Source organism: Cardiocondyla obscurior, unplaced genomic scaffold (assembly GCF_019399895.1).
Source record: "Cardiocondyla obscurior isolate alpha-2009 unplaced genomic scaffold, Cobs3.1 scaffold63_0_115461, whole genome shotgun sequence".
NCBI lineage: Eukaryota > Metazoa > Arthropoda > Insecta > Hymenoptera > Formicidae > Cardiocondyla > Cardiocondyla obscurior.
Genome location: NW_027228809.1, coordinates 100,469 through 112,968, shown reverse-complemented (window position 1 = coordinate 112,968; position 12,500 = coordinate 100,469). Strand labels below are relative to the sequence as shown.

General features: G+C 57.6%; 2 non-coding genes and 1 pseudogene across 2 annotated transcripts; all 3 read right to left on the bottom strand.

The window, feature by feature from the left end:
* LOC139112901 (large subunit ribosomal RNA) overlaps nucleotides 1-1,098 on the bottom strand; it is a pseudogene marked incomplete at its 3' end in the record, with an annotated part of 3,591 nt that extends 2,493 nt beyond the window's left edge.
* A 1,379-nt stretch (nucleotides 1,099-2,477) lies between these two features.
* Nucleotides 2,478-2,632, bottom strand: LOC139112908 (5.8S ribosomal RNA). Its single transcript, XR_011547519.1, has one exon. It is a non-coding gene; the product is annotated as a 5.8S ribosomal RNA (ribosomal RNA).
* A 1,204-nt stretch (nucleotides 2,633-3,836) lies between these two features.
* On the bottom strand, nucleotides 3,837-5,745 carry LOC139112899 (small subunit ribosomal RNA). Its single transcript, XR_011547513.1, has one exon. It is a non-coding gene; the product is annotated as a small subunit ribosomal RNA (ribosomal RNA).
* Nucleotides 5,746-12,500: the final 6,755 nt, after the last annotated feature.

Here is a 12,500-nt window from a genome sequence, read left to right as displayed (position 1 = left end):
CTCGCAATGAGAACGAGACGCCCCGGGAGTGCGGAGCCGCATCGCGACGCGGCCCATCCTCCCTCGGTCGACAACCAGGGCCGACCTTCACTTTCATTACGCCTTTAGGTATCGCTGATCCCAATGACTCGCGTACATGTTAGACTCCTTGGTCCGTGTTTCAAGACGGGTCCTAAGAGTACCCAAAGCAGTAGCGTCGCCGACCGGTATCGGTCCCCCGAGTTGCCCCGGGGAACGTTTGCAGGCCTGTCGAAGGTTAACCGTACGACCAACAGCGGGCCAGGACCGGTGACGGCGCTAGGTCCGTAAGCCTCCGTGTACCGTGGCGCGCGCTTGCGACGGCCTCGACGCACTCCCGCGTGTGTGAGAGCTGCGGCCTGATACCTTGCGTGTACCGCCGGGCAGCCGGCCGGGCGACCGAGGGTTTGACGGCGTGCCGTGTTACCGGCGACGCGTCAGACACCGCACCCGGGCCGTAGACCGACACCCAGCGGGTCGCGACGTTCTACTAGGGGAGAAGTGCACGACGACGAAAACGCCGGACATCGGCGCGCGGCAGCGTGCCCGCGCGCGAGCCGTGAGGCCCCGCGGGGCATCGCCCACCGACGCGAAGCCAGCGTCGCTGACGATGAATCTCCCCGTTCGATCTTTTGGGTTTCTTAGGTTTACCCCTGAACGGTTTCACGTACTCTTGAACTCTCTCTTCAAAGTTCTTTTCAACTTTCCCTCACGGTACTTGTTCGCTATCGGTCTCGTGGTCGTATTTAGCCTTAGATGGAGTTTACCACCCACTTAGAGCTGCACTCTCAAGCAACCCGACTCTAAGGAGAGATCCTCCCGAGACGCGCACCGGTCGCTACGGGCCTGGCACCCTCTGCGGGTAAGTGGCCCCATTCAAGATGGACTTGGACGCGACGCGGCACCTCGGGATAAGCGGACCCTCCCAAACACCACATTTCCCTGCGGCGGAACCGCGGGATTCGGTGCTGGGCTCTTTCCTGTTCGCTCGCCGCTACTAAGGAAATCCTGGTTAGTTTCTTTTCCTCCGCTTAATAATATGCTTAAATTCAGCGGGTGATCTCGCCTGCTCTGAGGTCGTCAAAAGAAATTGTCGTGAGGCTGTACTATATATATATAATACGAAGAAGGCGAGACGACGACGACGACGACGCGAGAGAAAAGAGAAACGCAACGCGGCGAAACGCCGCGCGCGAGCGCTTGGTTAGACTACGCCGCGTGCCCCGGTCAAGAGCTGCTACCATACATAGCGCTTTCGTGGACTCGGGAACACGCGCGGTCGACCCGCGCGCGATCTCTCACCTCGCACACACTTTTGCTGCGCAGGGGGCGATCGGTGCACGCAAAATATTTGAAAGAAGAGACGAAGGGAAAATGAGAAAACGAACGAGGCAGAGAGAAAAACCGCGAGAGCGTGGTGGTCTTTCGTCGACGTTGCGTCAACCGCGCCGCGATCCGCGCGCCCGCGCGCGCCAACCAACCGACCACGACGACAACTGGCCAGCCAGCCCGACGCGAACGTCGGAGGCCGGTTTGCGCGTCGTGGTGGCGTCGGCAACGCGACTGCGGCGGCGGCCGGCAGCAGCTGCAGCGGCGACGACCACTCTCTCTCTTATAATACGGTCAGGTTCTCTCGTATCTTTGCTTCGTCGTATATATCTCTAAAATCCCTCCTCTCGAGTTTCCTTTGCGTTGGCGGCGGTAAAGCGACGATATGCGCTCTGTGCAGAAGGAGAACGAGGAGGCGCGCGATTATCTCGCGGCCTCTATTCTCCTCTCCGATCTTCATTCGAAGAAGGAGAGGAAAACTCAAACTCGGTTCTCCGCGCTCCTTATGAACTACTTCTCCGTGGATCAGCCTTGGATCCCGCGCGCGCCGCAAGCGGCACACAGGCCACCTTCCGGGAGTACAAGCGCGAACGAATTGTCGGCTTGTTTCACTCCGGGCGGCGGCGCGCGAGAGGCAGATCTACTCTTTTTCGTTCGGCGCGTATATACGTATAACGTATAAACTCCTTGCAAGAGCTCGCCACGTTTATCACCACCGCGCACGTCCTTCCCTCCCGTGCGCGTGTGCGTGCGTGCGTCTCTCTGCGATTCTCGATCGCATCTTTCGGTCGGTCGTCGTTCATTCGTTCGACCCTCAAACCTCGTTATTTCGGACGACGCCCAACGGGGGCGCGAGAGTACGCCGCCGTTCCGCGAGTATAGAGCGCGCGCAGAGCGCGAGAGCCTTCGTAAAACCCTGATGGAATCCAGCAACTCGCCGCGTGGATAGCGTGCGTAGTGTGCCTGATACCCCGGGGAAGGCGTCATCGACGACTCCTCGCTTCTCTTCTCTTTTCTCGTGGATGCGGGTATAACTCTCTCGCCGGCCGCCGCGATCGGGCGAACGTCCAACGAATCGCTCGTACGCGGCCGTCGAAACGGCGCGCGCAAGCAGTTTGTCTTCGATAAAACGACCCTCAGCCAGGCGTGGTCCGGGAATTGTATCCGTGGACCGCAATGTGCGTTCGAAATGTCGATGTTCATGTGTCCTGCAGTTCACAAGTTGACGCGCAATTAGCTGCGTTCTTCATCGACCCACGAGCCAAGTGATCCACCGTTCAGGGTAATCGTTCCTTCGCGCACCAAGTACGCTCTATCAAGGAATAGACAACAATGTGCGTCTTCTTCGTTTTGGCCCTTCGATCAGCCTGGCCGCGCGTCCGAGCACGCGCGGACCGCCGCCCCTGTTACGGGGGCTACGGCACAATAATGGAGAGAGAGGGAGACGTCGGTTGTCGGCGCGGTGCGAAAACCAAGAGGTTGCGTCTCTCGCGAAGCGAGAGCCGGGGCGGAACTCTTTGAAAAACCATCGGGGTCGAAAATGACTAGCATATTCGACGAACCCTTCAGCGCGCGCGATCGCGCGCGCGCCGGAGGAAGAGCAGCGGCGAGAATCGTCGCTCTCTCCACTCCTCGCCCGGCGCGCACGACGACGCGGCAGCATAGGTTACCACCGGTACGCGGCGCATTCGCGCGCACCGCAACGCGTCCGAATCGCGGAGATAGAGGCAGCGCGCGAGCGCGCCTCCGTAGTCTCCTTCTCACCGATCCTGATCCGCGAGCGGGCGCGCATATAGATGCACCTTCGCGCTCCTCCTGGATTCGCACAACGAGACCAACCGGCCGCGCTAGCCCCGGCTAAGGGGCGCGCTGAGCGCGGTGGTCCGCGCAACAGGTCGTTCGAAGCGCGCGAGAGACAGAGAGTCGGAGAATCTCCGCAGGAAACGAGAGAGAGAGAATGCAAAGAGCGTAATACGGCAATGCGTACAACTCTCGAATCTCTCTTCTTCTCCACAATATGCCCGGGGTCCTCTCTCGCTTTGAGCTCTCGAGATCTCGACACACTCGTCCCGACCGACAATCCTCTCTTATACGACGGCGACGAATGCGGCGCGCACCGCAGCACGCCACCGTTGGCGGCGTGTGAGCGCGCACGCGGTCGTTGCGTCGCATAAACTATTCTCTCCTCTCGATCTCGCAATTTTGCTCGAGCGAAGCGTCGCGTCTCGCGACGGACGCTCCGACGAGGAGTGGGAAGGCGGCGCGGACTCGGAAGACGCGATGTCTCGCGTGCGATTAGATTTTGCGCCCCTTCAGCCACTCTCGACACAACTCGCAGAGTCGTGTTCTAGCTTGTCTGCCCCGTATCGCGGCAGGCAACGTAGTACACGTTACCGTGCGCGCGTACGGTTCCTCGTCCATGCAGTCGCCGGCCGCTGCGCGCTCGTCACGAGAACGGTGCACACAGAGCAGCAGGACCTCCGGAACGTTAATGATCCTTCCGCAGGTTCACCTACGGAAACCTTGTTACGACTTTTACTTCCTCTAAATGATCAAGTTTGGTCATCTTCCCGGCAACATCGGCAATGCCGACGCATTGCCGCGCACCAGTCCGAAGACCTCACTAAATCATTCAATCGGTAGTAGCGACGGGCGGTGTGTACAAAGGGCAGGGACGTAATCAACGCGAGCTTATGACTCGCGCTTACTGGGAATTCCTCGTTCATGGGGAACAATTGCAAGCCCCAATCCCTAGCACGAAGGAGGTTCAGCGGGTTGGGCCTTTCGGCCAGGAACACACGCTGATTCCTTCAGTGTAGCGCGCCCAGAACATCTAAGGGCATCACAGACCTGTTATTGCTCAATCTCGTGCGGCTAGAAGCCGCCTGTCCCTCTAAGAAGATTTGTTTGTACGTTGGTAGTAAAAACCCGCCGGCCGAAGCCGGGGGCCTTCGAAATACCATAAGGTACGCCTATTTAGCAGGCTAGAGTCTCGTTCGTTATCGGAATTAACCAGACAAATCGCTCCACCAACTAAGAACGGCCATGCACCACCACCCACCGAATCAAGAAAGAGCTATCAATCTGTCAATCCTTCCGGTGTCTGGGCCTGGTGAGGTTTCCCGTGTTGAGTCAAATTAAGCCGCAGGCTCCACTCCTGGTGGTGCCCTTCCGTCAATTCCTTTAAGTTTCAGCTTTGCAACCATACTTTCCCCGGAACCCAAAAGCTTTGGTTTCCCGGAAGCTGCCCGCCGAGTCATCGGAGGAACTTCGGCGGATCGCTAGCTGGCATCGTTTATGGTTAGAACTAGGGCGGTATCTGATCGCCTTCGAACCTCTAACTTTCGTTCTTGATTAATGAAAACATTTTTGGCAAATGCTTTCGCTTCTGTCCGTCTTGCGACGATCCAAGAATTTCACCTCTAACGTCGCAATACGAATGCCCCCATCTGTCCCTATTAATCATTACCTCGGGGTTCCGAAAACCAACAAAATAGAACCGAGGTCCTATTCCATTATTCCATGCACGCAGTATTCAGGCGAGGATAGCCTGCTTTAAGCACTCTAATTTGTTCAAAGTAAACGTACCGGCCCGACTCGACACTCAGTAAAGAGCACCGCGACGGGATATTAGTTTGGGCGGCCCCTCGCGGGGCTAAGCCCACCGGTAGGACGTCCCACATCACGCCAGTTAAACACCGCGAGCGGTGAACCGACGGTGTGCGACACAGATTCAACTACGAGCTTTTTAACCGCAACAACTTTAATATACGCTATTGGAGCTGGAATTACCGCGGCTGCTGGCACCAGACTTGCCCTCAATGGATCCTCGTTAAAGGATTTAAAGTGTACTCATTCCGATTACGGGGCCTCGGATGAGTCCCGTATCGTTATTTTTCGTCACTACCTCCCCGTGCCGGGAGTGGGTAATTTGCGCGCCTGCTGCCTTCCTTGGATGTGGTAGCCGTTTCTCAGGCTCCCTCTCCGGAATCGAACCCTGATTCCCCGTTACCCGTTACAACCATGGTAGGCGCAGAACCTACCATCGACAGTTGATAAGGCAGACATTTGAAAGATGCGTCGCCGGTGCTAGGACCGTACGATCAGCACAAAGTTATTCAGAGTCGCCAAAATAAACGGTGGACGCACGGAGATCCGCACGCCACCGATTGGTTTTGATCTAATAAAAGCGTCCCTTCCATCACTGGTCGGGACTCTGTTTTGCATGTATTAGCTCTAGAATTACCACAGTTATCCAAGTAAATGTGGGTACAATCTAATGAACCATAACTGATTTAATGAGCCATTCGCGGTTTCACCTTAATTCGGCATGCACTGAGACATGCATGGCTTAATCTTTGAGACAAGCATATGACTACTGGCAGGATCAACCAGGGAGCTTCGTGTGTGCGATCGCGGTTACTCGCGGTGGAGCAACGCGAAAGACAACGCTACGCTGCTACGGACACTCCGCGAGGAAGAGCCGTGCGCGTTTCGTGTGTCGTTAATGCCGCCGGAACTTTTCGAGCCGGTCGACGGACACGCTTTTCGTATTTATATATACCTTAACGGTATGAAAGATCAAATTTTGTTCTCATTCACCCATAACAGCGGCTTGTAAGGCCGCTTAGCCCTGACGCTAGACCGATCCGATCTGAGACGTCGTGGAGCACTGTTCGTTCAACGGTGCCAGCGGTGAGAACACCGAGGCACCGGTTGAAAATTATTTCGCTACGGCGTACAAGTAAGCGGGAACGGCGACATCGTCAAAGATCTCGCCGAAACCGACACTCTCGTATCCGTGGAGTTGATGTTCGGTAAGCGCAACGATACGTCCGCACGCTTGCTCGGAAGCGAGGGACGATCGCGCGTCCAACACGTAAGTGCGCGCCACATATGAGCCATTCGGTCTCTCGACACCGACTCGTGGCAATGCTGTGTCTTATAGTACCGAACCGGGCGGCCGGGCGGTCGGCGACGCACGGTCTAACGCACGGCGGTATATGGGCGAAACCTGCGAAATTTCGACGCCTCGAGGACTTAGCCGCTGCGTCGTACGTAGTTATTTACGCAAAAGTCCTCGAGCCTCGTGTTGCTTTCGGCAAGTAGTTACCCACGGACAGCTCGAACGGCAAAGTACTCGAGCTCCGTATCGTTTCGGCTCGGATTTACCAACGCCTTCGATTTTCGACTTTGGTGTCGAAACGATCGCCGAGAGCCCGGCGCACATTTGGCCGAATGTCGGCAACACGCCCGAACGATCTCAAAAAGAGAACCAAAGTTCTCGTAGTAAGCGCGAGGCTAAATTCTCTCAAAAAGCGTTCTAGTGCGAACGACACTTTTGTACGCACCGCAGTGCTTCGTCGAGCTCGGTTATACATACGCCGTAACGCTACGGTACGACCAGACCTAGAGCTCGCATGCATCGTGTTGTGCACGAGTCGCCGCAGCGACAACACCTCTTACAGTACCGAACCGAGCGGCCGGGCGGTCGGCGACGCACGGTCTAACGCACGGCGGTATATGGGCGCCGGCGGTGAAATTTCGACGCCGCGCGGACTTAGCCGCTGCGGCGCACGGTAGTTACCTCCGCGTCAAAGATCTCGAGCTCCGTGTTGTTTTACGGCTCGGAGGTACGTACGGACCGCACGAACGGCAGAGTCCTCGAGATACAAAATTTCTTCGTCAAGTATTCACCAATTCCTTCGCTATCCGGCCTCGAAACGATCGCCGAGAGCGTGGCGCACAATTGGCCGAATGTCGGCAAGACGCCCGAACGCTCTCGAAAAAGAGAACCGAAATTCTCGCACTCAGCGCAGTGCAAAACACTTTAAAAATCTCTCTCGAGCGAAAGACACTTTCGTACGCACCGCAGTGCTTCGCCGAGCTCGGTTATACATACGCCGTAACGCTACGGTACGACCAGACCTAGAGCTCGCATGCATCGTGTTGTGCACGAGTCGCCTCAGCGACGACACCTCTTACAGTACCGAACCGAGCGGCCGGGCGGTCGGCGACGCACGGTCTAACGCACGGCGGTATATGGGCGCCGGCGGTGAAATTTCGACGCCGCGCGGACTTAGCCGCTGCGGCGCACGGTAGTTACCTCCGCGTCAAAGATCTCGAGCTCCGTGTTGTTTTACGGCTCGGAGGTACGTACGGACCGCACGAACGGCAGAGTCCTCGAGATACAAAATTTCTTCGTCAAGTATTCACCAATTCCTTCGCTATCCGGCCTCGAAACGATCGCCGAGAGCTTGGCGCACATTTGGCCGAATGTCGGCAAGACGCCCGAAAGATCTCAAAAAGAGAACCAAAGTTCTCGTAGTAAGCGCCAAGCTAAATTCTCTCAAAAAGCGTTCTAGTGCGAACGACACTTTTGTACGCACCGCAGTGCTTCGCCGAGCTCGGTTATACATACGCCGTAACGCTACGGTACGACCAGACCGCGAGCTCGCATGCACCGTGTTGTGCACGAGTCGCCGCAGCGACGACACCTCTTACAGTACCGAACCGAGCGGCCGGGCGGTCGGCGACGCACGGTCTAACGCACGGCGGTATATGGGCGCCGGCGGTGAAATTTCGACGCCGCGCGGACTTAGCCGCTGCGGCGCACGGTAGTTACCTCCGCGTCAAAGATCTCGAGCTCCGTGTTGTTTTACGGCTCGGAGGTACGTACGGACCGCACGAACGGCAGAGTCCTCGAGATACAAAATTTCTTCGTCACGTATTCACCAATTCCTTCGCTATCCGGCCTCGAAACGATCGCCGAGAGCTTGGCGCACATTGGCCGAATGTCGGCAAGACGCCCGAAAGATCTCAAAAAGAGAACCAAAGTTCTCGTAGTAAGCGCGAAGCTAAATTCTCTCAAAAAGCGTTCTAGTGCGAACGACACTTTTGTACGCACCGCAGTGCTTCGCCGAGCTCGGTTATACATACGCCGTAACGCTACGGTACGACCAGACCGAGATCTCGCATGCATCGTGTTGTGCACGAGTCGCCGCAGCGACGACACCTCTTACAGTACCGAACCGAGCGGCCGGGCGGTCGGCGACGCACGGTCTAACGCACGGCGGTATATGGGCGCCGGCGGTGAAATTTCGACGCCGCGCGGACCGCTGCGGCGCACGGTAGTTACCTCCGCGTCAAAGATCTCGAGCTCCGTGTTGTTTTACGGCTCGGAGGTACGTACGGACCGCACGAACGGCAGAGTCCTCGAGATACAAAATTTCTTCGTCACGTATTCACCAATTCCTTCGCTATCCGGCCTCGAAACGATCGCCGAGAGCTTGGCGCACATTTGGCCGAATGTCGGCAAGACGCCCGAAAGATCTCAAAAGAGAACCAAAGTTCTCGTAGTAAGCGCGAAGCTAAATTCTCTCAAAAAGCGTTCTAGTGCGAACGACACTTTTGTACGCACCGCAGTGCTTCGCCGAGCTCGGTTATACATACGCCGTAACGCTACGGTACGACCAGACCGCGAGCTCGCATGCATCGTGTTGTGCACGAGTCGCCGCAGCGACGACACCTCTTACAGTACCGAACCGAGCGGCCGGGCGGTCGGCGACGCACGGTCTAACGCACGGCGGTATATGGGCGCCGGCGGTGAAATTTCGACGCCGCGCGGACTTAGCCGCTGCGGCGCACGGTAGTTACCTCCGCGTCAAAGATCTCGAGCTCCGTGTTGTTTTACGGCTCGGAGGTACGTACGGACCGCACGAACGGCAGAGTCCTCGAGATACAAAATTTCTTCGTCACGTATTCACCAATTCCTTCGCTATCCGGCCTCGAAACGATCGCCGAGAGCTTGGCGCACATTTGGCCGAATGTCGGCAAGACGCCCGAAAGATCTCAAAAAGAGAACCAAAGTTCTCGTAGTAAGCGCCAAGCTAAATTCTCTCAAAAAGCGTTCTAGTGCGAACGACACTTTTGTACGCACCGCAGTGCTTCGCCGAGCTCGGTTATACATACGCCGTAACGCTACGGTACGACCAGACCGAGAGCTCGCATGCATCGTGTTGTGCACGAGTCGCCGCAGCGACGACACCTCTTACAGTACCGAACCGAGCGGCCGGGCGGTCGGCGACGCACGGTCTAACGCACGGCGGTATATGGGCGCCGGCGGTGAAATTTCGACGCCGCGCGGACTTAGCCGCTGCGGCGCACGGTAGTTACCTCCGCGTCAAAGATCTCGAGCTCCGTGTTGTTTTACGGCTCGGAGGTACGTACGGACCGCACGAACGGCAGAGTCCTCGAGATACAAAATTTCTTCGTCACGTATTCACCAATTCCTTCGCTATCCGGCCTCGAAACGATCGCCGAGAGCTTGGCGCACATTTGGCCGAATGTCGGCAAGACGCCCGAAAGATCTCACAAAGAGAACCAAAGTTCTCGTAGTAAGCGCGAAGCTAAATTCTCTCAAAAAGCGTTCTAGTGCGAACGACACTTTTGTACGCACCGCAGTGCTTCGCCGAGCTCGGTTATACATACGCCGTAACGCTACGGTACGACCAGACCGCGAGCTCGCATGCATCGTGTTGTGCACGAGTCGCCGCAGCGACGACACCTCTTACAGTACCGAACCGAGCGGCCGGGCGGTCGGCGACGCACGGTCTAACGCACGGCGGTATATGGGCGCCGGCGGTGAAATTTCGACGCCGCGCGGACTTAGCCGCTGCGGCGCGCGGTAGTTACCTCCGCGTCAAAGATCTCGAGCTCCGTGTTGTTTTACGGCTCGGAGGTACGTACGGACCGCACGAACGGCAGAGTCCTCGAGATACAAAATTTCTTCGTCACGTATTCACCAATTCCTTCGCTATCCGGCCTCGAAACGATCGCCGAGAGCTTGGTGCACATTTGGCCGAATGTCGGCAAGACGCCCGAAAGATCTCAAAAAGAGAACCAAAGTTCTCGTAGTAAGCGCCAAGCTAAATTCTCTCAAAAAGCGTTCTAGTGCGAACGACACTTTTGTACGCACCGCAGTGCTTCGCCGAGCTCGGTTATACATACGCCGTAACGCTACGGTACGACCAGACCGCGAGCTCGCATGCACCGTGTTGTGCACGAGTCGCCGCAGCGACGACACCTCTTACAGTACCGAACCGAGCGGCCGGGCGGTCGGCGACGCACGGTCTAACGCACGGCGGTATATGGGCGCCGGCGGTGAAATTTCGACGCCGCGCGGACTTAGCCGCAGCGAAGTCCGCGAGCCTCGTGTTGCTTTTACCACGTAGTTACTTCCGAGCGGTCCGACCGTCAAAGTTCGCGAGCCTCGTGTTGCTTTTGGAACGTAGTTACTTCCGAGCGGTTTGATCGGCAAAGTACGCGAGCCTCGTGTTGCTTTTACCACGTAGTTACTTCCAGCGGTCCGACCGTCAAAGTCCGCGAGCCTCGTGTTGCTTTCGGCTCGGAGTTACTTCCGCGCGGTCCTAGCGGCAAAGTACGCGAGCCTCGTGTTGCTTTCGGGTCAGGTTACTTCCGCGCGGTCCGATCGGCAAAGTACGCGAGCCTCGTGTTGCTTTCGGCTTGGAGTTACTTCCGCGCGGTCCTAGCGGCAAAGTACGCGAGCCTCGTGTTGCTTTCGGCTCGGAGTTACTTCCGCGCGGTCCTAGCGGCAAAGTACGCGAGCCTCGTGTTGCTTTCGGCTCGGAGTTACTTCCGCGCGGTCCGATCGGCAAGTACGCGAGCCTCGTGTTGCTTTCGGCTCGGAGTTACTTCCGCGCGGTCCTAGCGGCAAAGTACGCGAGCCTCGTGTTGCTTTCGGCTCAGGTTACTTCCGCGGTCCTAGCGGCAAAGTACGCGAGCCTCGTGTTGCTTTCGGCTCGGAGTTACTTCCGCGCGGTCCTAGCGACAAAGTACGCGAGCTCGTGTTGCTTTCGGCTCGGAGTTACTTCCGCGCGGTCCGATCGGCAAAGTACGCGACCTCGTGTTGCTTTCGGCTCGGAGTTACTTCCGCGCGGTCCTAGCGGCAAGTACGCGAGCCTCGTGTTGCTTTCGGCTCGGAGTTACTTCCGCGCGGTCCTAGCGGCAAAGTACGCTAGCCTCGTGTTGCTTTCGGCTCGGAGTTACTTCGGCGCGGTCCGATCGGCAAAGTACGCGAGCCTCGTGTTGCTTTCGGCTCGGGTTACTTCCGCGCGGTCCGACCGGCAAGTACGCGAGCCTCGTGTTGCTTTCGGCTCGGAGTTACTTCCGCGCGGTCCTAGCGGCAAAGTACGCGAGCCTCGTGTTGCTTTCGGCTCGGAGTTACTTCCGCGCGGTCCGATCGGCAAAGTACGCGAGCCTCGTGTTGCTTTCGGCTCGGAGTTACTTACGCGCGGTCCTAGCGGCAAAGTACGCGAGCCTCGTGTTGCTTTCGGCTCGGAGTTACTTCCGCGCGGTCCGATCGGCAAAGTACGCGAGCCTCGTGTTGCTTTCGGCTCGGAGTTACTTCCGCGCGGTTCTAGCGGCAAAGTACGCGAGCCTCGTGTTGCTTTCGGCTCGGAGTTACTTCCGCGCGGTCCGAGCGGCAAAGTACGCGAGCCTCGTGTTGCTTTCGGCTCGGAGTTACTTCCGCGCGGTCCGATCGGCAAAGTACGCGAGCCTCGTGTTGCTTTCGGCAGGTTACTTCCGAGCGGTCCGACCGTCAAAGTCCGCGAGCCTCGTGTTGCTTTCGGCTCGGAGTTACTTCCGCGCGGTTCTAGCGGCAAAGTACGCGAGCCTCGTGTTGCTTTCGGGTCGGAGTTACTTCCGCGCGGTCCGATCGGCAAAGTACGCGAGCCTCGTGTTGCTTTCGGCTTGGAGTTACTTCCGCGCGGTCCTAGCGGCAAAGTACGCGAGCCTCGTGTTGCTTTCGGCTCGGAGTTACTTCCGCGCGGTCCTAGCGGCAAAGTACGCGAGCCTCGTGTTGCTCTCGGCTCGGAGTTACTTCCGCGCGGTCCGATCGGCAAAGTACGCGAGCCTCGTGTTGCTTTCGGCTCGGAGTTACTTCCGCGCGGTCCTAGCGGCAAAGTACGCGAGCCTCGTGTTGCTTTCGGCTCGGGGTTACTTCCGCGCGGTCCTAGCGGCAAAGTACGCGAGCCTCGTGTTGCTTTCGGCTCGGAGTTACTTCCGCGCGGTCCTAGCGACAAAGTACGCGAGCCTCGTGTTGCTTTCGGCTCGGAGTTACTTCCGCGCGG